This window comes from Anser cygnoides, chromosome 9, assembly GCF_040182565.1.
Source record: "Anser cygnoides isolate HZ-2024a breed goose chromosome 9, Taihu_goose_T2T_genome, whole genome shotgun sequence".
NCBI lineage: Eukaryota > Metazoa > Chordata > Aves > Anseriformes > Anatidae > Anser > Anser cygnoides.
In genome coordinates, this window is record NC_089881.1 from 6046090 (window position 1) to 6070123 (window position 24034).

Consider the following 24034-nt stretch of genomic DNA (forward strand, 5'->3'; position numbering starts at 1 on the left):
GGATAATACTGAGCCAGTTACTATTGTATTCATATGTAATTTCTTCTATAGTTTCTTTCTGGGTTTGTGTGGTTGCATGTGCATTTATTCCACATGTCTGAGGTCCTCTCTCTTTCTCTCTCTCTCCATCTGAAGACTTACAGGCTTTGGTTGCTATTTCTCTCCTGAATGACTGGGATGGCATATGATGGTGATATGAAAAATGCATAGAAATTAGATGGCCTGAAGAAATTGGTAGGAGCTGGCAAAATCTTTTTCCTCCAAATCCACTGTATGTCTTTGCTTTTTCTTCTTTTGAAGCTACTATTCTATGATGTATGATAGTATTCTACAAGATATTTGCAATACTTTTTTTTTTCTCTGCAGCATACACTATCAAAGAATCACTTCCTATATAGAGCTCTTCTTTCAAACTTGTCAAGCACATTTCGTGTTTCTTAGACATCTTTTAAAATGTTGGTTTGTAGTACCACTCATTATGCTGACATACCTTGTATAAAAGGATAATAAATGCTATTTTCTAATGGACTGCAATTGTTCTCTCCTGTTCTCTCAAGGGACCATGCTCTTAGAATATTGCTGAAGCCAAAGGAGAACATCTTTATGAGACTAGCAGAGAAGACCACTCATGACTACTACTCTTTGTCTGAAAGGACTTCTATAAGGCAGACTGTCCTTCCAAACGGCCACCAGAAGTATCATCTGGTACAAAAAGTAGGCCAAAATCAGGCTGCTCAGATGAGAAAAACTGTACCAGAAACAGAACGCAAATAAAGAGAAAATTTATTTGCACAGGAATGCTGGCAGAGTTGTTACTCAATAACTAAAAATACAGCTTTAAAACTGGTTACCTTCATAAAAACTATATATCTTATCTAGAATTAAAGCTGCTCTAATTTTAGCTTACTTTCCTCCCAAATTGACATTAAACTACCTTAAGTTCACTTAAACTGTGATTAAGATGGTTTATCTAATGGATTTTAAATAATTTAATGCAAAAGTTAGTGTAGACTTTGATACACTATTATTTACTTCCTATACAGAAGAAATTCTGGTTTCAAAAATATTCAGATTAGTATTGCTCTTGTTTTGTTGCTGTAAAACAGGGACTGCAAGATGAGGCAGAGATGGACAAATGAAAGGAGCTAGTACCTGGGCTCCAGTGAAAACAGTAATTATTATTCCCCTTCAGCCAGCCAGGAAGCTGCCCATCACTAGGAGAGTGCATGTTCATTTGGGTACTTAAGGTTCCATTAAGACAGAACAGTCCAGGAGCAAGTCATCCATAAAAGGACTCTACAAGCACATGTAAGTAAATAGGGCTATTCTACTCAGACCTGTATTTTTACCTTGCTGTAGGAGACAAAATGAGTTAGTGTCCACTAGTGATGAAGAGCTAGAACACAGTTGTTTGGCGAAGTCTGGGCAGAGAGGTGACACTTAGAGAAATGAAAGGTTTCTGGTTATGAATTACACAAGTCTGTTACAGAATATCTGGAGAGAAGAGCCCTTTATTTAGACAGGAGTAAACCTGCCAGTGTAACTGTGCTATGAAGTCCACAAGGACAGTACTCTAGTAGATACATAGCATAGCACTGTACTGTTCCGGAAACTATGTGAAGCACCCATGCTACTGGTAGGGCTTATAGATGAGGCTTTTTAGTAAAAAGAAGATAAGGCCATGACTACAAAGCACCCCCTTTTGTTCACAGGTGTGTTCTAATGAGCATGACCCTTTGGCATATCAGCCACTTCTCCCAGTTTTGTGTCATCAGCAAATTTTTCTGAGGGTACACTCTGTCCCATTATCCAGATCAGTTTGTATTCATCCATTTGTACAAAGTTAAACATTTATACTACTGTTAGAACTTTCTCAAATCAGAACCTAAATCTTGAGGTCTGAAGCTTAGTTTAGAAAGTCACTTTAGTCTGTAGAAAGCTGTATTTGATATGTAGGTAAAACAAAAATATAAAATTGATGCTGAAGAGCTTGTACTTGACATGATTTTCAACAGTACTTCTCTAACTTCATAAATACTGAAAATAAATCAAGTTCTTTTTATATCACTCCTAAATAGTGACTCAACTGTGTAATTATAAGCACTGAAGGCTGGCAGTTTCAGCTTGGATGTTTATCTGATGTAAATGAATTATTCTCTTGGTTATGCAGAATAGGCTCAGATTATACAAAACAGGTGCAAAGATCTCACAAGAATATTTACTTTAGTTAACATTTCAATATTTCTACTTCAGTTCCACCTCAGGAGAGAAAAAGAGCAAACAAAACAATTTAAAATAAATATAAAGGATTTGCTTCAAATCTCAAAGTTTCTGTTTAGGTTCCAGTTTTGGTGTAACACTGGAGTGACAAATTTTCATTTCTGAGACATACACAAACTGTACGTAAATATACCAAACCTCAAATGTAAACACCTAACAGACCTGTCAAGTCTTAAGCACTAAGCACAAAACCTGAGGCACCTTGCCTGACTGTCCTCTGCTTCTGATACCTTCAACTCATATCATGCTAAGAAGCCACTGCCTTCCTCCTTCTCCAGAACCACATAGGCCAGACACGGCTCCTCACATCACTTATGTAGAGCTGGCTCCTCGGCTGCAGTCATCTGCCAAACTTCTGCGACACTGGAAATCTATGTCAGATTGGAAGTGTGCATAGAGATGTTCAGAGATCTGTCACTGACACCACATCTCCTGTCCCCAAGACAAGGCACCCATAGCCCCCAAGAACTCTATGGAATCCAACTTTGTAGAGAAATATTGATTTGCTAGCACAATTGAAAAAACTTTCTGAAGTGTATGATAATATATAATATATACTTCTGTTCCTTCACCAGTCTAACTTATCATGTGGTGTTGAGGGTGAGGTCTAACTGGAATTAGTATTCACAACACTTCACAGGACATAGTCTAAGATTAATTTAAATGATGTTATGATGAAAATGAAGAAGGGACCAACCAAAGTCTTCAGAAATTTAGTGAAGATACAAGAGAATATCTGTCTCTTTAGTCATTGTTGACATGGTTTCTCCATTGGCAGCTTCTTTGTACTTTAGGGGTATGAAATTCTGTGTTGTGTGATTAGTCATTAAGTCTGTCTGTTGAGTTGAGGCCTTGATATCACTGGAGCTCTGGTAGCTGTAGGGCTTGTCTCAGCCCAGGTTTAGGTCTTTACTTTCAATCTGTTGGAGTGTAAAGTGTAACTAAACAAGAATGATCATTTTTACTTTCCCTATTCATTTCATTTTAGAAAGGCTTAAGTGAAACTAGGTGAGTTGGGCCCTGTATCTTACATGTTTTCCATTGAAGGATATTTTCATATAGGAACTTAGATTGCTAAAAAATGATTAGCTTAATTCCTGTTGAGACATAGTAGAATTCCAATTGCCCACCTGAAAAAAAAACATATCATTTTATCATTTTTTTAGTGTTTCTATGCTGCAAGAAGCTCTGCTATTAATGAAAGTGCAGATACATCTCATGAGTATATAATAAACAGAAAATATGCTACCCTACCCTTTTCAAAAGAACTAATCAAGTACTACAAGGAAAATGAATGTAAATAAAATATTGATTAAGAACTAAAAGGATTTTAATTATATTACTTTCAGAAATAATTTAATTTAACCTAAATACACAACTGGGAGCAGATACTTTGCCTTAGCATTTTTCAAATTGCTAATTAAAATTTCCAGGAGGAAATTCAAGTTTAGTGACTGGATTTTAAACATAAATAATGTTTGCTTCTTTTCATAATAGTTTTATGAAGGTTTATGTAGTGCCAAAATGTAATACTGCATGCATGTTCTTTTAAAAATAATCAGATAACCTGGATGCTCTGCACAAACACTGTGGGTATAAAGCAGTTCTTAATTAAGAAAACTTGAAAATTAAAGTGTGATTTTGGTTACATATCTGTCATGTCTTTTTTATATAGATTTGTATCTACGTTGTTTATGGAATTCTTTAGAGATAATTGCTTTTTGGTAAGATAAAAGCAATTATAATGATGGAGCACTCTTTGTGTTTCTGTTGCCACTGAGTAGCAATTTTACTATTTATCTGAAAAGAGATGAATCTGATTCTTTATTCTTTGCCATAAAGACTTGTTCCAAAACCCAGTGATGTAAATGGAAATTACTCATCACTCTCTAATTTTGTATAGTTTTTGGCTCTCAGGGCCACTTCCTACTTTACACCATATTATTTATTAGACTGCTGATTACTTTCATATACACCAAATGGACTGGGACTACAATAATAAAGAGGTACAACATTTTGAAGATTTCTCTGAAGAATCTTTTAAAACTGTAAGTTCTTTACAGAATCTTGAGGCAAGCTGATCAAAATTTAATTAATGTCCTTTCACCCTCTTTGGATGTAAAGAAAAGTGCCAAGATAAAGGGGAAAGGAGGCTATTGAGTTACCTGTCCAAACACTTCAGAAAAAAAAAAAAAAAAAAAGAACAGTCCTCCTCTGATATTCCTTAACCTTTGATTAGGAAGCAGTAGCAAAGAGTCCCCTTTATGCCAAGAGAGAGGACTAGAACATATAATGGAAATACAACAAAATTCAGAAACACCCTGAAGAAAATTATGACAGAGAAGAATGATGTGTCCCATTAGTCAGTGCTTCCTTTCTTGGTTCATTATGTCTACGCGTCATACAGCATGTGACATACAATTTATATGCAATTTGAAAATTTTCCTTAAAAATATACAATGAATATCTATGCTGCAATTGTCAGTTTGCCTGTCCAGCCCTCCTTGCATATTTTGATTCATTTTCAACCAACTTTTCAACCAATTTGACAAGTAGATTTAGGGGTCTCAAAATATGAAAATCAGAAGAAGAAACAGAAAATCTATTAGAGCCCCTAATAACCTACAGCAAAGTTTCACAAATCACTAGATACTACAGGATCTGTAAAGCACACCAGTGTTGTGACTCCAGCCAATGGAAAGCTTTGGTCTAATCACACTTTTCTTAGACACCAGAAACCTGGAACCATGCATCTGAAGAAACCAGGTTTCACTACTCTGTTGATAATGGAAAGAATTGTTTATAAGAGATGCATAGTTTAAACATGATGGAATTTACATATTATTGGAGTTATCTGACCAACATAAAAATGACTGTCATTTTACCATTTTTCTTAAACACAGGTAAGCTTCGGACTATGTCCTGTCTTCTTCCATAGGCATCTGGTACTGGCCACTGTCAGGGTTACCGAGCTTGAGGAACCTTTGTCTTGAACAAATACGTGTGTTCCACTGTCCCTGTGACTTACTGACTGAAATATGAACAACCGAAAATTAATTTTGGCCACTCAGCACTCTGCAACCATTACGATCCTTCACACATGGTACTTCTGCAAGAGTAAGGTTTAAAAATGAAACTCTTTTTCTTTGTAGGCACTAGAGATGCAAATTTGGTGGGTCAGAATCTGAAGGCTATCTCCTCAACTGCTCTTTCTGCAACTTAATGCTTCCTTTGCACTTTGAAGTAGTTGTATTTAAGCTGCTATGTGTGCATACAGAATGATCTCTCAGGATGAAAGGTAATATGAAACTAAAGACTTTACAACATAATGCCTGAAAGAACTAAGGAAGTAGTGGAGATGCACTATTACTCACCATTAATCATTCCAGCTGGCTACACCTGTGTTAAAAATTTGTGTGCGTGTATTTACAAAATACACAAGTGTGCAAAGACTGGAGACATGGAGAGTGCACTGACTGACTTTCTTGTGTACATTGAGTGCATGTGAGGCTACAACTCAAGTAAACGAGAATGACATTGGAACGTGAAGTGTAAGCTAAAGGGAGTGTTTGAACTGCTTGATGTTCAGTGATGTATGGAGCTGACATTTGCAAACGTATGTTAGATATTCTGTTTTCATTTCTTGACCCTGTCTGTAAAGCAGTCCCTTCACCATCCAGGAAAAAGGAAGAAGAGGAGAATTCTGAGAAGTAAACTGCACTTGACATTCTTTAGTAGGCAAGTCTACAATTCTAACCTTTGTCTGCCTCCAATCATCTAAACTTTACATATACAAAATCTAGAAACATAATAATATATTATGTATGCTTCATTATGTGGAATTTTATTTAAAAAAAAATATTTCTGTAAGTCTTTAAGTATGGCTTCTTATTTCTCATTCATTAATGCTAAATTAATATTGTTGTAAACTGATCTTAACACAATTCAGTATCTTGTTTTACATTAAAATCAAAAGCAATTGGGCACTTAATATTTCTTTTGATCTGGACGGCAGTTTCTATTCTAATATTAAAAGATTTTTGTCATTTACATTTTTTCCCTCAAATTCTTCTGCTTCACAACTTTAAAAAACAGTAAAATAATGTCCTACTGGAGTATGAGAGGAGGAATAGATCTGAATTTGTGAGACATTTAGATCCTACAGTTATTCAAGACACATGAGTATGTCAGATAATGATTATCATAAGTGAGGACTATAGAACCTCACTGGGCAGTCAGTAGTAAATGCTACACTGTGGTTCCAATTCTATTCTTTGAACATGATCAACTAGAGCATGAAGAACCTTTGGAGAGGCTAGAATAGAACAGAATAGAACAGAACAGAATAGAACAGAACAGAATAGAATAGAATAGTTCAAAGCTCATCTAGTCTAACTGCCTGACCACTGCAGGGCTATATAAATATATATTCATTACTCAAACAAACTGACTTCAAACAAAAATGTTATAACTCAACAGACAATCTAAATCTAACATGGTCATACATTTGATTTTTGATCTGTCAATGTAAAATAAAAGTTATCTAAATATTAGATAACTCTTTTTAAAGTAAAACTCTTTAGTTTTACTCTAAAGCATGCTTGCTTGGGATCACAAAAATGCCTCTTAAAGGATAAGAAAAACAGAAAAAAATGTTATAAATCAGTATGCCAAGTTCAAGGAAGGTCATAATTTACAAAAATAAAACAAAACACTATTTATTAGACTATTCCATTTGTTTTGTAATTTTCATTCAACCTCAGTTTCTATTTAGTTCCTCATTCTGTCCCTCTATTGACAGAGGCTGATGAATATATATTTTTGTAATTTTCTTTGAAATCTGCACAGAAAACAGGACTGAACCCTAAATTCAAATAAATCACTGCAAAGACTCACTGGCTGACAAGTATGTCTTGCCTGAATGTGCCTGGTTGCTTGCACATGTGTCTAATCATTCATGTGGCTGACAAGGTATCATCTTAACAGCACAAAAAAAAAAAAGCCTATAAACTGTGACCCAGATGTGGACTTCCTATAGAAACATTTAATTTCATGAACTGCTCTTTAAGGTGAAGAGAGCATGTCTACCAAAAGACAAAAAGAAAAAATAAGAGGAAAAAAGCGTGGATTACATCAGTGGGGGAACATATATCCCATATTCCCTGAGGTTTGTGGTAAGATTTTGGTTGTTTCATGTGAGTAGGATGAATCCTACAAAGAAAGTTCTCATCAGTATAGACTTATTTGTTAAATCCATTTTCCTCGACCATTTCTACTCTTTGGCCATCTGTTCTGTAGAAGAAGCTTAATGATTGATTCGTTGTGTCAAAGCAGCTGCAATGAATTACACTCATGAGGGACAGTGTAGGAAGCACCAAAGATTTCTTTTCCTCTTTTTCTGTACATCATATGGCTTTTCTTCTCTTTTCTCAGCAGTTTTGTCTCATTCAGCTTGGCCATATGGTTGAAGTGACTGAAACATCCTAAACACAGGCAGAGACATTACCATTATATCCAGCAGCTGTTAGCCACAAGCTGCCCCATCATACATTTTTATTCATGTCCCTGAGCCAAGCAGGTGAGTTACACCTCTACTTAAAGCATTCAGCCTTCAAATTCTTCTAAATGGAACTGGGAAAAGGACAATTACCAACTGAATGCCTAGAAATGCCTCTAACAGAGTTTCCCAGTCTTTCTGTAGCTGAGAAATACTAGAGAAAATTCTCATGTTTTCTGCCCCACAAGTAAGGTGACAAGTAGGCACCTATGAGCAAGGTGTTTGCATACTAGCTGCATGGAACAGAAGTTACTTTTCCCTCAGAACAAATACCTATGTGAGAATATGGATCTATATATTCACAAATTACATCACACGGTGAGCTGACAAGATTAAACATAAAGAAAATATTAATCATGCCTTGCTTATTACTGTGAGGTAACACTTGCTTTTCTTTACATAGCCCTGCAGAGTGGGAGGAGACAACTGTATGCTGCTGTATGCTGCCTGTGAGCTGGAACGATACTGGGTGGTGGGAGTGGTTGTGGGATACTCATTGGGAACGTGCAGGGGTAAATATTTAGGTGAGCACATTATCACAGTGTCTGCAAAATGCTGTGCATGGGTAGGGGATCTGTGTGAAGGTGAATATAGTTTAGTTATAGAAATATAACTAAAATGACAGTGGCTGAAAGAGGCTTGTAAGAAGGACAGGTAGGATACAAATGGCACCGTGCCACTGCTGACTGGCAGAAGACAGGAAGAAAACTGGACCAAGTCAATTGCTGCTCCCAGAAAAGAAGGTGCAGAAGCCAGGAGAGAAAGGAGATAACCAGTCTAGAGCCACAGTTTATCTGAGGTGTGTTCTCACAGTGCCCCAGTATTCACAGTAACCTGCCCTGGAAAGTATACAGCCAAAGGTGTCTGTATTGCAGTGCCTTAGATACGTGATGAACAACTATTAGCAGGTGTTAATAGGTTAGTAGGTAGGTTAGTAGGTTACTTCATAGAGTAGTAACTAGGCACTACCTATTAGTAGATAATGATGCTAGTTAATAATGAATAATTGTGGCTATTTATACAAAAAGCAGACACTGAAGTATTTTCTAATTGCCTAATGTGTCATAAACCATTGTGCTTATTTCTTGAAAAGATGGCACACAAATACTGAATAGTCACAAAGGGGTGTTCATAAACCAGCAGAGGATCAGAAGAATACTTGCAAAAAAAATGTACAGAGCCTAATTTCAGGCATTACATGGATTCACAGAAAACTGGAGTTTATTTGGACACTATTTCTGAACACAAAAAACACATTCTGTCTCTAAATTATTAATGACAAATTATTCACGTAGTCCTGACGGGATGGATATGGTAGTTGCTTTGCCTTTTCAACTCCTTGTGCTCTCCTTGCTGCTGGTTACTTTTTATGTGCATTGTGGCATATTTTGAGATTTAATAACCTCCACTGATGGGAGAGATGGGTGAGGAGGCAAGGAATTTCTCAAATAAGAAGGCTACTTGGGCTAACAAAGTCAAATTCATGACTGCCAGCACCACTTCTTTCTGTACAACTGTGCTTTACTCCTGCAGAAACTATTAAACCTGCCAAATATTTCTTTGGTTATTCCTTTTTTTCTGTCTCCCTCAAGTTGAAAGATTCATAGCCAATCAGATAAGGTCCCTGTATGCGAGCTAATGAGGTTAATATATTATCTGCAAATATGTGAAGACTGAAACAGGAACTTAGCTATTGAGACCTGTTCACAAGGAAAGTCAATCCCATTTTGTAGCTGTGGCTTTCTTGATCTTACTATCTTACCTTTTGTTTTTCTTTATTGTTGGTTTTGTTGGTGGTGCTGTTTGGTATAAGACACCTGCTCCACTTTCCTTTCTGAAATATAGAAGAAAGGCTTGCCTATGCTCTTTATTTAGATTCTGTAAGGCATTTAAAAGAACGTTCTTCCTTATTTTTTCTTTATTGCCTGGCTTATGATTGGAGTGTTTACCATCCTGCACTGTACGCTGTTGTCTTACATTTTGTCGTTACATTTTCTTTATGTTCTTATCACTGTATTCTGTAGACAACAATTGTCAACAAAAAGAGTAAGATTAGAAGAAATTGATTTGAAATATAGGAGAGAAGACAGATACGGTATTTCTGAAATGCAGGGAGTATATCAGGTACATCTAATAACACAAAAACTTGCATAAGAATCACTTTATGAACATTCAGATCCATGTCGTGTTGGATGGGGGTCACTGAAGTAATTTTAACTGTCACATTTCACATTAGAGTGTTATAATGGAAATGATTCCTCCTCTTATGCCTGAGTTATGAAAAAATGTGGTTATATTATGCAAGCATTAATTGTACATAGCATTTCTGTTACTAGAATTTTTCCTTGTATTACTGGAATTTTTCAATTGCTATTATCTTTTCAAGTATTTTAATTAGTGTTTAATTCCTGTATTTACTATCTTTGCGAAGTTTGAGATCAGTGTAGACCATCATATGAATTTTTCTTTTATTCCTCTTCATATAACTTTACTAGGAAATCATAATCTATTTATGACATTGCCCCCCCACCCATTCCTACCTCATTATGAATCTTGTTCTTTTTTGGTCTTTTTCCATAACAACAAAAGATATGGATATTAATAGTCCTACTGCTCCAAATACAGAAATAATTCATAATGTTAGACTCTGAAATCCTGGCTAGAGAAGAAAAACAAGTCAGATGTCCAGATAAAGTCTGACTCAAAGTTTTTGGAAAACTGTGGAAAAGTTCACGGAGATTTCAGATCAATCTCAGATTCTTGTCAGAGAAGAGCAGTAAATACTAACTTACTGATATGGCTGATGTTTGTGTGTGCCACCAATAAGAAACATTAGGGAATACACACATTTGTAGAGAAACTCATTAAAGTCTCTCCCTCCTTCAGCTTAGAAACACATTAATTTTCCATCCATTCTTTCTCATTACAATTCTGAAATTATCATAAACATTGCAAAAAGAAAAATATGTCATGTCCTTTTCTAGTTAGAGTCTATCATAAAAGGGGAGTACTTTCAGAGACATTCTTTGCTCTATTGTACATAAAAAATTAACATTTTTTAATGAACATTTTAATTCTTGAACTGAATTCTTTTACTCTAAGAAATGTTCATAAAAATCTCCCAGCAATCTGGGGGGGGAGAACAACACCATGGGCTATTACAAAAAGACTTTTACTATAACATTTACTACACATACTATTACAAAAAGACTTTTACTATAGTTTTCTTTCAGTGATCTGTTAGTCTGAGCAGTTCAGAGGTAGGCATGTTCAGTCAGTCATCAGAGAAATGACTCGTATAATTCTCTTACTTGTCGTCCCTTTTAAGCAAATGGGAAGGATAGCAAATGGTTTCTAAATCACTCTTAGAGGCTGGTCTCCTAGTCCCAATATCTGAGATGCACTCCTGAGCCTTATGCTTTAGATATAAATGTAGTGACCATCCATCATTGTAGTAGAAGAAGGTGTGGCAACCAGTAATTCTTTGTTTTCCTCTGGTGCTACCCTTTCAGTGAAAAGATAAGAGAGTAATTGTTAAAACCACAACATCAGATTGCTGTTTGACTTGGAACTCTAGTTTAAACTAGACGGGTTGTTTGACTGGGATGAAAGACAAATAGGAAAGCAGAAAATGAATTATGGAAAGACTTAAGAAGTAGTGAACTGCAGTTTTGCTGTACTCAACTTGCTGTTTGCACTGTCTGTACAAGTATTACTGTATCACCTTAACTGACAAGTTTTTCCTATACTACAGGCTAAATAAGAACTCAATTAGGAAAAAAAAATATCCCCTAACTTTGGACAGCCTCTGTAAAATAATATCTTTCCTAGGGAAGGCACACATCTAATTCTAAATTACTTAAATCCCTTCTTGGAATGGATAAGATCATATATGTCTTTTTTGTTTTGTTTTGTTTTGTTTTGTTCTCCTTTTGTAGGAGACAGGCTTGAATACAATGGAAACCGCAAAACAAAATTAATCAAAAATTTACTGCAGTGTTTGCTGGAGTACATATGACCTAATTAAAAACCATCTTGATACCCAAGAATGTATGTGAAGTAACTAATGTGGTTGCTCCTGAATGTACAAGCCACCTCATTGTTCACACCCACCCAGTTGTTTAGTCTTACCGCAGGCATTCCTGTATCTGCTGCACTATGTGATTTTACTTTCCTTAGCATCAACAAGTTTTGCCAACATAAAATCATTGCTCCAATTAAATTTCCTACATGTGTTACATCAGTGCAAGTCATAGCAAGGAAGCCCACACACATTTTAATGTTTTCCGTAATTTGTTAGTGGTCAGTATTTTTGTAATCAAGCAATTTCCGTAAATTCTGTATGTTGATGTTGTAGAATGTGAAACACTGTTGTGGTTTAACCTGGCCGGCAGCTAAACACCACACAGCCGTTCGCTCACCCTCCCCCCCTCCCTCTCTGGGATGGGGAAGAGAAACAGGAAAGTGAAGCCTGTGAGTTGAGATAAAGACAGTTTATTAAGACAGAAAATGATAATAATAATAATGATAATAGTACTACTAATAATAACGTGTACGAAACAAGTGATGCACAATGCAATTGCTTACCACCCGCTGACCGATGCCCAGCCTATCCCCGACCAGCCGCCCCCCCACCCCGGCTAGCCACCCCTATATATTGTTTAGCATGACAACAGATGGTATGGAATACCCCTTTGGCCAGTTTGGGTCAGCTGTCCTGGGTCTGTCCCCTCCCAGCTCCTGCTGCACCCCCAGCCTGCTCGCTGGCAGGACAGAGCGAGAAGCCGAAAAGTCCTTGGCCTGGTGTAAACACTGCTCTGCAACAATTAAAACATCAGCATGTTATCAGCGCTCTTCTCATCCTAATCCAAAACATAGCACCCTACCAGCTACTAGGAGGAAAATTAACTCTGTCCAAGCTGAAACCAGGACAAACACAAACATCTACATTTTGATGAAGAAATTATCATGGTGCAAAGAGTGATTCCTCAAGGCTGGTTGAGTTGCTTGGCTGAGGGGACCGATAATAACAGTGAATGTCAATTGCCAAAATGAAGGTTCTAGAAACCTTTTAACATATTTCAGACATGGCTACTATCTCAATAATGAATTCAATGAAGCCCCTTGTGGGGAAAATTAACCCTGTCTTGCATCTCTGACATAAAACAACACAGAAGGACAAACAAAAATATTCAAAGTATCACCATAATTTAGTGTAATCTGCAGAAATAGGGATGTTCTGCAGTCTAGTGGGGCTCTTGCTGCAGTATAATTGAAATCAGATTATTCTGCAATAGGGCACTACTGTCTGATAGTATTAATTAAATGAACACCTCTGGCACAAGGGGTAATTCTGAGTTCTTTCAGTACATCTGAGATGCTGAATAATCACCACTTCCACATAGTCTGGAGAGTCTAATTATGATGGTGGAACACAGATAGACTGTGGATACATTTCTATTTTCAGTGGGCCCAGAAATGCATTCTGAAGTCCAGAGTAGCTTGTGCATGGATCCAGAGTTCGTGACTGGTCCCAGTCTGGTTAGGATGGGGAAGCACAGAACTCAGCAAGCCCTGAATGCTGGCTTGTGTGGATTTATTTATTTATTTATTTTGCATATGTGTGGAGACTCTGCTCCCTGGGAATATTGGTGGAACCACAAAGAGCCTCAAATAATATTTTGAAACTAGAATGGCATTGCAGAATTGAGTAGTGGCTCTAATTTTGACAAGGAGATTGTATTTGTGAAAATAAATAATAGATAATAACAAGTTACAAGTATGAAACTCTCCATCATACTGAAGTGCACGTGGGTTCATGAAAAGAATATGAAAGAGGCCCATTAATGAGAAATGGTAAAGAAATAAAATGGAGACCCCAACTGTATGACTTGGATAGATAACCCAATCCACAAAGGACTGTGGCCCCACTACAGTAATTGAACAAGACCTACAATAGTAATTACCAGAAAATATTAATGACCATGACATAGAAGGCAGAAAGCTTATGAGCTGGATTGGTGTATTTTAACAATGAGAGGTCTGAAAGAAGACGCAGCGGATAAGTCTGCCTTGACGCTTTAGTTTGGATCAGGAGTGTTCTTTAAAGAGAATCTTCAAATTATCTCTACTTATCACTCTGTGGTTTACTCTTTGGGTGTACACAAACTGGATTCCTTTCAGATTAAAACTAAACCAGTAGGTGTGGTTTAGGAATGACCAGTGCACTCCAGTTACTAATAGATATTCAGTTCCCAGGACTAGCCTATGATCAGTACAAAGTCAAATGACCAGAATGCGTACAGTGTGGATGTTGGTTCTTTAGCACCAACTGTTATCATGGGTATAGTGTTGGCATGAAAAGGCTTTTGAAACTCATAGAGTCATGTGGTGCTGTCTGTTACTTCTTAAATATCCTCAGTGGCTTTGGCCAAGAGTACTGGGCTCAGGCCCCTTTCTGAATTTCATATTAAACTCGTTACTTCAACTCACTTGCAATATGCTAAACAGTTGCAATATATTTGACTTTCAATAGCAAAATAATAGAAAACAAGACCAGAGAAAAGACATTATGTAAATGATTTCAGTAACTGTGAGGTGGAACAAAGATCATTAGGGTCTCTTCAGCTCCACACAGTAGAGACAAAATTTTCTAGTAAGTCCAGGTTTGTGACTCGTGTAGAACTCACTTTCCTTTTTGTATTTTAGAGGAGCATGTTTCCAGATCTTTTTCTACTGTTTACTGATTTTTCAGTAACTTTGTTGTTCTGATTTTCCATTTGGGCTTCACAAATTCTTTCTAATCTGTCAAATTAATTAGAGAAATTTATGATCCTGTATTGTAATAGCATTTAATCAAGCTCTAAGACTACAGTGCTCCCTAGAACTAAATGACTGTTGCATACAAAGATCACAGTACACTTAATATCAATTAATTATGGACTACAGACAGTAGAAGCTTGTTAGCAAAACTCCAAGCATAAAACAAAATCTTTTTTAATAAATAAAAACAAAATACCCACCTGACCATATATAGTTTATAACTATCCCACAGACTGAAGCATTAGGCTTTAACATACACTTACAGATGGATGCAATTTAAATGTTATGTCATCATGCAAGAGACATCCAATTACTGCATCTTTCAAAATACTAAATGAATATTCATCCTTTAAAGTTTTAGAAATATTGGGGAACATCTGATCTGAATAACCAATTCAAAGTAAAATATATACATGTGGTATACACGAGTAAAAATGCTTACATGCATAGGTATATTTACAGGTGTGTAAACAGGGGAGTAAGAAAAAGGAAGACAAATTCTGAAAACGCAGAACAAGGCAAGTCTCTGGCAGATTAAGTGCATCTCAGGTAGAAAAAAGATATCTACAGTCTGGTAATTTTTCAGCATATTTCAATGACTTCTGAACCAATGTTTGGTTAAAATCTTTTGAAATCTATCCAGGACAGTTAGTAGCATTTTAAAATCATTTAGGGATCATGGAAAAGAATTCAGTGCATACAAAAACACTTGCAAATCACAGGACAGAGCTCACTCCTGAGCTCGGATTCCTGGGCTGCTGTGCAATAGCTTCATCTGAAGGCCATATTTTCCATAACAATGCTACTTGGAGAAGCCTAATTTACACATTGCCACTGTGACGCATTGTGTTATTCCTCGGAACACCAGGGTGCATTGTTCATGTCACATTACATTTGTGCTACAATTAAAGTCACTGTCTGAGTCTGACACAGTTTTATATGATTGTCACACGGTAGATTGTATACTGAAGGATCTTAAAAAGTGATCAAAAATAATCCCAAAACTGGCCTAGGAATGGAATAGGTGTTAAAGATTAACTTTGCAACTATTATGTACATGTATACTATAAGTATGTCTCTATATAAAATATATATATGCGTGGGTGGTTTGTTACAAAGAGTTTTTCAGTCTTCACCATTTACCACTCATGTTTATCCTCACAGTACACTGGCATTAGCGATCCTTAAAGACGTAAGTTAACAAACCTTCACAGCCGAGTGTAGTGTGACAAAATAAAGAAAGCGAATTTTCATTAAATATTAGGCAAAACTGTCAATCCCATGGTAAAGTGGCCTGTGGAAAACAAAATTTTGGGAGACAGCTGTTCAAAGCATTTAAGACCATGCTGGCCGCAATGGGATGTTATCACACTGCCTGACTTTACACCTCTAATTTACATGATTTAATTAGGAGCAAAACTCCCTATGCAGTTAACAGATTCTCCAAAGAATGAATCAAAACACCTATTCAGAAGCCTATTTTACAAACAATGATTACACAAGGAATCATAGTTCTATATTTAGGCCTTTAGATTAAATGCCTTAAGGAAAACAGTATGAACATCCCCAATACCAGAAAATGAACAATTAAGAACATCTCTTACTGACAGATAATTTCAAATGACTTCTTAAATTACCTTCTGAGATGAACAAAAAGTTTTTATCAGACTTGCATGTGGAAACCAGAGGTAAACAACTTCTTTGAGGCAGTATGGTGGCAAATTCAAGCAAAACATGGATCTGAAGAATAATACCTAATTAATAACAGCTAATACCTAATTAATAATTATTATGGCAATAGCCAGGGTAGCTTTGATCTGGCCAGATAGCTGGTACCTTTGATAAAAACCAGAAGCTACCTCAGTGTTTTACAGAACATATGATTCAGATAGAGAAGCTGTTATCTGTCATATAACAAACTTCTGAAATTCAATCCTAGCTCAACTGAAGCTGTTCAGAATTTGCCATTGATGTCAACAGGACTGAAATTTTATTTCTGATGCATATATGATAAGGAAATCTCTCTCTCTCTATTTTTTTTTCTTCCCAGTGTCCAAAGTAAGCGAAAGCAGAGATGTTGCCAATTTTTACTTTGTAGATATATTCCATGACATTTATGTCATGCTATAGTCAGATGAATGAATATAATCAATTTCACAGGGGACAAACAGAAGAAGGACACAAGTTATTAGTACATCTATTTTTGACATTACTAGGACTGTTTAGAACACTTTTGCACTGCTTCTATAATACAGGAATCAGTACATTCTGCTACTGTAGGATCTTAAAATAGCACCAAAAGTTAATTTTTGATAGTCAACGTTTAAGAATGTTGACTGATGAATATGCTTAATTGATAACGAGTGCTTGATTAAAACCTTTTGAATTCCAACATGAAACATATAATTTATGCATTTCAAACCTATGAAGAGTGAAAATCCTCAAGGTAAACATAATCAAAGATTGTTGATATAAAGGTGAGGATTTGGACAGAAGTTTCATAATGCCGATGCCGAACCAGTCTTAAAGGCATGCTGAAATTGGCTTTTCTGCTTGAAAATAGCACTTTATATACATACAGTTCCACTGCAATTGATACCATAGTCAGTCCCAATGTGCTTTGTGAGAAATGACTTATGTATTTTAGTGTTTGTATTATTATAACTGATCAACAAGGGATCCAACCTAGAAGTTGGTATGACTTGAAGTCAACCAAAAGAAGTTGAATGAACTAAGACTAGTAATGCGTGTTTCCTTGTGTTACCTGTGTTCTGTGTGCCTCTAAATTCTCCCAGTCACACCTACCACCTCCTTGTCATCTTTGTTTCTCTTAACCATCAATTCTACATAGAGATCCCTAAGCTAGCACTAAACCAAGCCATCTTCGTGCACACAGCCCAGTCTCGTGCAGATGGGTCACTTGGAAGCAACAGATCTTTTGTACTCAAGAAGAACTGGAAAAAAAATCAAATATTAGAAGCAGTAGATCTTCCGCACTCACTCTGTACTTGATCTAATAACTATAGACAGAGCTTAATAGATTGAAGAGAGTGGTTGGAGAAAGACTATATGCTTCAGCAAAAAATATATGTGTCAATGAAGCAATGTGTGACTGGCTCTGCATTATATTCCCCAGCACTACCCCTTCTAGAGTGAGACTACAAAAAGCACACCTGGATCTGTAGTTTTGATATTATGCCATTAACATCAGTGCTCAAATTTAACTCCATAGGGAAATAATGGGTGATATAGGAATGTTATGAGAAACGATGAATTAAGTTAAGCAACTGTAGGTTTGGTGACACTTCTGTTTTTAGATATAATACTCGACAAGCAATCCCAAGTCAATAAACTTGAGCTGTATATCAGATATTAAGCAATATGGAAAATATAAGAAATAATCCACCCACAACTGGGCAGTATAGCAGTTGTTGGAGGTAACAGTTCGTAGGGTCATATATTTGGCCTCTCCCTTTTTTAAAAGTAGCAAGATAAGCTGTCATATTAGAAACGATGAATCAGCTGATCACAACTGTACAAATACTAAGTGAAATTAATTACAATTTCTATTACAACAGTATATTTCCAACACAGGCCTTTGTTTTTAAAAGGTTCCCAATCAATGCTATTTTTTTCTCAAACAAGTTTCAAACAGCAAATGTTTTTATTATTCTTTTCAAATGAATAAATATGTTTTGTTTGCACAAACTGGGATTAAATGTATAGTTTCTAGAATGTAATAGACCTTGTCCAATGAAAAATTTTTAACAACTTCTGTTATTTTAATATATATGGAAATCCGTAAATCTAGTGTGATTGCCAGCCTTATAAAAGAGGATAGACCTTACAGTTATTTCAACCAATAGTACAGATACAGGTCAAGCATGTGAACCTGCAAGACAGATGTAGGAAAAATCAGGACTGAAAGTACTGTAAGTCTTATCCAAGTTAATGGCTTTGTCAGAGGGAGAGTGAGTTGAAGACTGGGTTAGACATAAAACAGATCAACTCTATTAATCTCATTTAAAGGTTTTCAGAGGAAATAGAAAAACACTGATGGATTTGTTATTAAGATACCAAATCTAAATCCCTTCCAAGCCACCCGTGTTATCTTAGGCTCAGTCTTTAAAAATTATTCAGCTGACTTTGGGTGGTTTTGATTGCTTTGTCTTATCTTCAAAGTAGCTACATTTTTACAAAATTTCTAAAGTCTGTTTCCATAAATAGACAAACTGGTGATGTTCTATGACGGGAATATCCACTGACCTATTGTCAAAAATCTTAATTTTTTAAGAAAACTAAAACTGGCATTTCACCAGCAGCTGACAGTTCATAGGCTTGATAAGAAAAGGAGGCAAACAATTTATCAAAGCTGTATAGTGTAAAAAAGAAAAGCATTTTCCCTCCTCTTATTTCACAGAACTTCCTTATACCAAGAATCTTGGTTTCCTCACCTACTAGATAAGAAGAATGACAATGAAGATACATCCAGAAGCGATACTCCTGGTAGCATGGATTTTTTGAAGGGCAAACTACCATTACTGTTGAAATGGTTGGTTTCTCTCCAAATTTGTGCTTTCATGTGGAGGTACTGAAGGCAACCAGCCTGTGCTGTTGCTGTTTTCAGTGATGATTTACTGACATTTCCTTCAGATTAATGCTGTTCTCCTTTTTCCTCTTTATTTTTTTCTTCCCCTGGGGAATACATAGGTGACTTTTTCTGGGCCAGTTTAAAGAAAGAAACTAGCTTAACTTCCATAGGACTGAAGCAATGACATGTGAGATTTCAAAACATGACAGTAGAGGACAGTGGGAGATCTAGTGCTTAGGACATACCCAGAAGCCCAGAGTCAATAATAGCCTTACTCTGCCCCTGCCATACCAAAGTCAATATTCAGGTCTGCCTTGAAACAACTACTCCAACCAAACCACTTAGCCCATAGATACTGTGGTTTACCTCTTGCCAGCTTATTCATGTATTAAGAACACATTAACTTGTAAATCCTATAAGCAATGCTTTCTGTCTCCCTACTTTAAGAAACAGTGTTCTAAAGCAAAATTAATACCTCCATTTGCAAGGGATGAGCTCAACTGATACAGTACAAAGTACTGTCCTTTCAAGAGTACTTTAGTTCCATTAAGTGAGATATAGTGACAGACTAGGAGATGCTTACGAATGAATTTCCAGTTGCGGTCTTCTCACTGTCACATTTTCTCTGTCAAACTTGTGATTCTCAGATTAGCTCTTTAGTGAGAAGAATCAAGTCCCATAGCAAATGACAACTGCAGTTTCCCGATTTCATTAGTGTCTCCAGCCAGCCAGTGAAACTGGCCACTTTGTAGTTTGTCATTGTCTTGGAAACTAATTTAATACTGCCCTATGAAATGACCCCTTACTAGAATGTACTGTGTAACTGGCATGGCACATGGATTTTCCATCCCAGATACAGCAGAGACCATATAATCATAGAGGAAATAGTGAGAGCACTGTCAGTGTCAGTCATGGAGGAGGTTATTTTAACTCATGCCAAAAATGCTTTACATCTCCCATAGCGAAAAGCATTTTCTTTCTCCATGGACATAAAGGAATCATTGGTTTAAAAAGAAATCAGTTATATAAACACACACTGTTCATTAGTTGTCACCTCATCACAGGGCAAAAATTAATTTTAGCAGTTCATATTTTCTCAGTTCTGTGATTTTACACTGGTTTGTATGATGCTACATTTCACTGAAGCAAATTTTAACTCCTGAGTACTGGGATGTTGGGAACTACTGATACTTAGCAGAGGAGAAGAGAAGGGGGGGGAAAAAAGCACAGTGTTTTGTGTGAGTGTCAGGAAATAGAAAATCCTCACTACAGACCAGAGCATCAATATAATCAAAATTTAAAAAAGAAAAAAAAAAAAAGAAAAAAAGACTTCTGGCATCCAAATGAGTTTGATTCTTGTTGAAATAGACCTGTGCTCCCAAATCACATATGTGCTTTTAAATGCTTCCACTCTGTTGTTTGGATAGTCAGCTATTAAAGGAGAATTTCTCAGGATTCCTAATTTCCCAATGACCTGCATGAGATGTGAAGTGCCACTAAAACTTGTTTAGCTTTTTGGGCATAGGAGAAAAGTCTCCAGGATTAAGAAAAATGTAAACTCTCTTTAAAGAATATTTGAATGTTTTGCTGGGAAGAGCTGAAGCAGTGAGATATCCCACCTAAACCTGCCTTTTATTACGTGCTTTTGTATCTGCCATGAGGTACAGATTCAGGAAGCAGCTGCTGAGGGAATCAGCAACAAGTACTGGCACAAACAGAACTGGCATTTCAGGCCTTTTTTTTGTGTGTGTGTTGCCTTCCACACTTACTTGGAATTTGGTAAAGCAAAGACATTTACTGACTGAACAAGATAACGCAAATAATTCACATTCATAGCATGTAGGAATCTGAACTGTGCAGAACCTGAAAACTATCTAAACATTTGTCTTGATCTCACAGAAGGGAGACACTTTTCCATAAGAATAAGAGAGACTGTGTTGGAGACATTTGAGAATGTCTGAAAAATCAAGGACTGGTTAAGAATATCTACCCAATAATTTTCTGGAGAGAGTTCCTTTATGATTGAATTAGGTTTCCTGATGACACTTGCATTTCTAACTGCAAGCAGATGCCAGGAAAGACAGAACAGAAAAGGCATACATGAAAAGAGCTTGAGTGAGCCTTTTGAGAGTTCTGTAAAAGTTGAGATCATTTCTCTGCAAGCACCAGTTTTTGACACACCCATAAAGTACTCAAAATCTTATTTGTTATGATCTGCTCATCTGCACTGTCATTCCAACATAGGAGCTGTGATGATGCAGGACCACACATCATAGTGATTTATGTGAGCAAGGAGATCATTGACAGCAAGAAGTTTAGGGGTTACTCTTATTTCATTTTTATAAAAGCACAAAATAAGAGTAAAATGTTTCCGCTGAAGGGAACTTATTGCAGATTCTTCCTCTGTGTATAGTATACAGAGAAGCTTTCAGATAGGATAAGGAAATGTTTTTTTGTTTTTTTTTGTTTTCTTTTTCCCTTTCTATTTTTACTCCACAAAAAATCAAGTAAAAGATTGATTAAGGTCTAGATAGCCCTACTTTCTTTCTGGGAAAGACCTCTTGACAACCAGACTTGGGTAGCTATTGCCTTCTAAGTCTGCAAGACTCAAACATTACTAACTGAAAACGTTATACTTCTAAAAATTTCTTAAAGCATGCATATTTGATCCTTAAAAATGTTATTCTAAAGGTATAAATATAATAATGACTGCCAAATTAAGCTCAAATCTTTCATGGCATTTGCTATACTTTGTACAGTTTAGTTAACCTTTCATTGTTTTCAGAAAAAAAAAAAAACTTTCATTTGGAGTTAGCGTCATTTAACAAGCCTTTACTAAAAACTGTGTTACAGACTATTTATTTATTTAAAATATACACAAAGAAAGCCAAGATAAATATTAACAGAGTCCATCTAGTCAGAGAACATCTGGAAAGACACCTTATATCTTCCTTCTGCTTTCTAGCTAACTCAGAATATTAGATTTCTGTTCCTCCTTTTTTTTTGTTCCTCTTTTTTTTTTTTTTTTTTTTACCACATACAGTAAATTCCCCTAGTCTGTCGAGCTGAAAGAAGAAAGAAGAAGAAAGAGGTCTGTTTGCTGATGACATCCTGCCCTGATTTGTCAACTGTGACAAGGGGGAGGAAGATCTTACCTTAAAATAGAGGCTGGATGGAAAAGGCAAAACACAATTGATCAACTGTGCTGCAACTAAAACTGTTTTAAGGAGGTACTGAAATAGCCTGAAATATCAGAGGAAATGATAATTAAATGACAAATTGGAAGAAGAATCCCCTCACCTTCTAGTCTGTCACATAACAGTATGAGATTACCAGAGGAGGTTGGAACACTGTCTCCTACAGCATGACTGAACTTCTTGACGTGAAGGGCTCTATCTAAGAAACGAAACCTGGGCATCCAGTGGAGGAGATATCTCTCATTTTCACACCATACCATACCATCACCAACACAGTTCTCACTGACTTCATGAATTTTCACAGACAGAGAAATTTTACTGTGTGTGAAACGCTGTAGCTCTGGATATATACTGGCTACTCTAGCAAGACTCTTGCTTCCTTAACGCTGGAATGAAGAGTTGAAATACATGCCTCATCTAGCATAGAGAATCCACACTAATTCTGCTGGGGACTGGGCCTTTCTACACACATCCAGAAAGGCATGGTGTTGTTCACTCTTCAACAGTTATTTGCTCCTTAAGAGCACGGGTAATTTGATAGGCATTATTTTTCATTTGTTTATTTGAAAGCTCTTAGTAAATTATCAAGTCAGCCTTGGCAAAAGGAAGAGTTTGGTGTACACCAGATGTTTTTGTGCCATCTTGATCATGACTCCTTTTCATGACTACCTTGCTAAGTTACTTGGTTAGCTGTGTGCATGACTGCTAAGTATTTCAGCATTGCTCTGGAACCAAGAGGTGAGTTTCACTGTCAAACAGAACTGATGCTTTAAGTTATTCATCACGTTTAGGAAAACTTAGGAGGAAAGAGTATATCAGCTTTTGTTACCGCACTTTTACATAATCAGCTGGCACTGGACTAAATTGCTGTAGCTTTAGCTTTTGAGTTTGTTTTCATGGTAATCCTCCCCCCACTCCCAATTCCAGCAGCTCACATGGTGATGTGGGATGATCTGTGAAAGGAGACAAAAAAAGTCTGTGCTGTTTTAACCAAGCCTTTAAAATACAAATGTTCTCTCCTGCAAGAGAACAACAAGCAGTTCAAGAACAACTTGGGGATCTAGTGATTAGCAACCTTACTCCTGGTAGGTGAAAAGGTGTTTGTTTCTGTTAACCAATTTAAGAACAATCTTTGCAAGGACCATGCACTTTTGTAATCCTAACATGGAGATGTAATTTAAACAATGATAACATCTAGATTTTACCTCAACTTGCTAACAAATGTGAAAATCATAGACACAAGTTTCTCTTGAGTTACTTGATTCAAATTGCTCTTTGAGGTACAGTCATGCAGTATTGTAACTATAACATTGTCAAGGCCAGAGCTGGTATATCTGCAATGTTTGGATGCACCTGTTGAGGCTGGTGTGGGTTCAGAGACTGCTGCACTGTGCTCTAATTAGCTTCAATAACAACCTAAATTGGAAATAATTATTGAAGGGTTGTCTTCTCTACATTAGAAGCAGGGAACATTTATGGCGGGTCTCCATATGAACTTCCAGATCTGACCATCTCCTGTCCACATGGGGGCCTCATTTTGGCAGCCTACTAGGAAACACAGCTAATATTTAGTAAGTTTTATATTCA

General features: G+C 36.5%; 1 protein-coding gene across 10 annotated transcripts in view; it reads right to left on the reverse strand.

Annotated features, from left to right (window-relative positions):
- Window positions 1-24034, reverse strand: part of LOC106040346 (uncharacterized) — a 596086-nt gene that overhangs the window by 41217 nt on the left and 530835 nt on the right. Inside the window, exon 4 of one of the 10 annotated variants that reach the window (XR_007162972.2) lies at window positions 20851-23400. The exons of the other annotated variants lie outside the window; for them this stretch is intronic. The gene's annotated coding sequence lies outside the window, so the exon portion shown is untranslated. Of the gene's footprint in view, window positions 1-20850; window positions 23401-24034 lie in introns of those variants that run through there. 10 annotated transcript variants of the gene reach the window in all.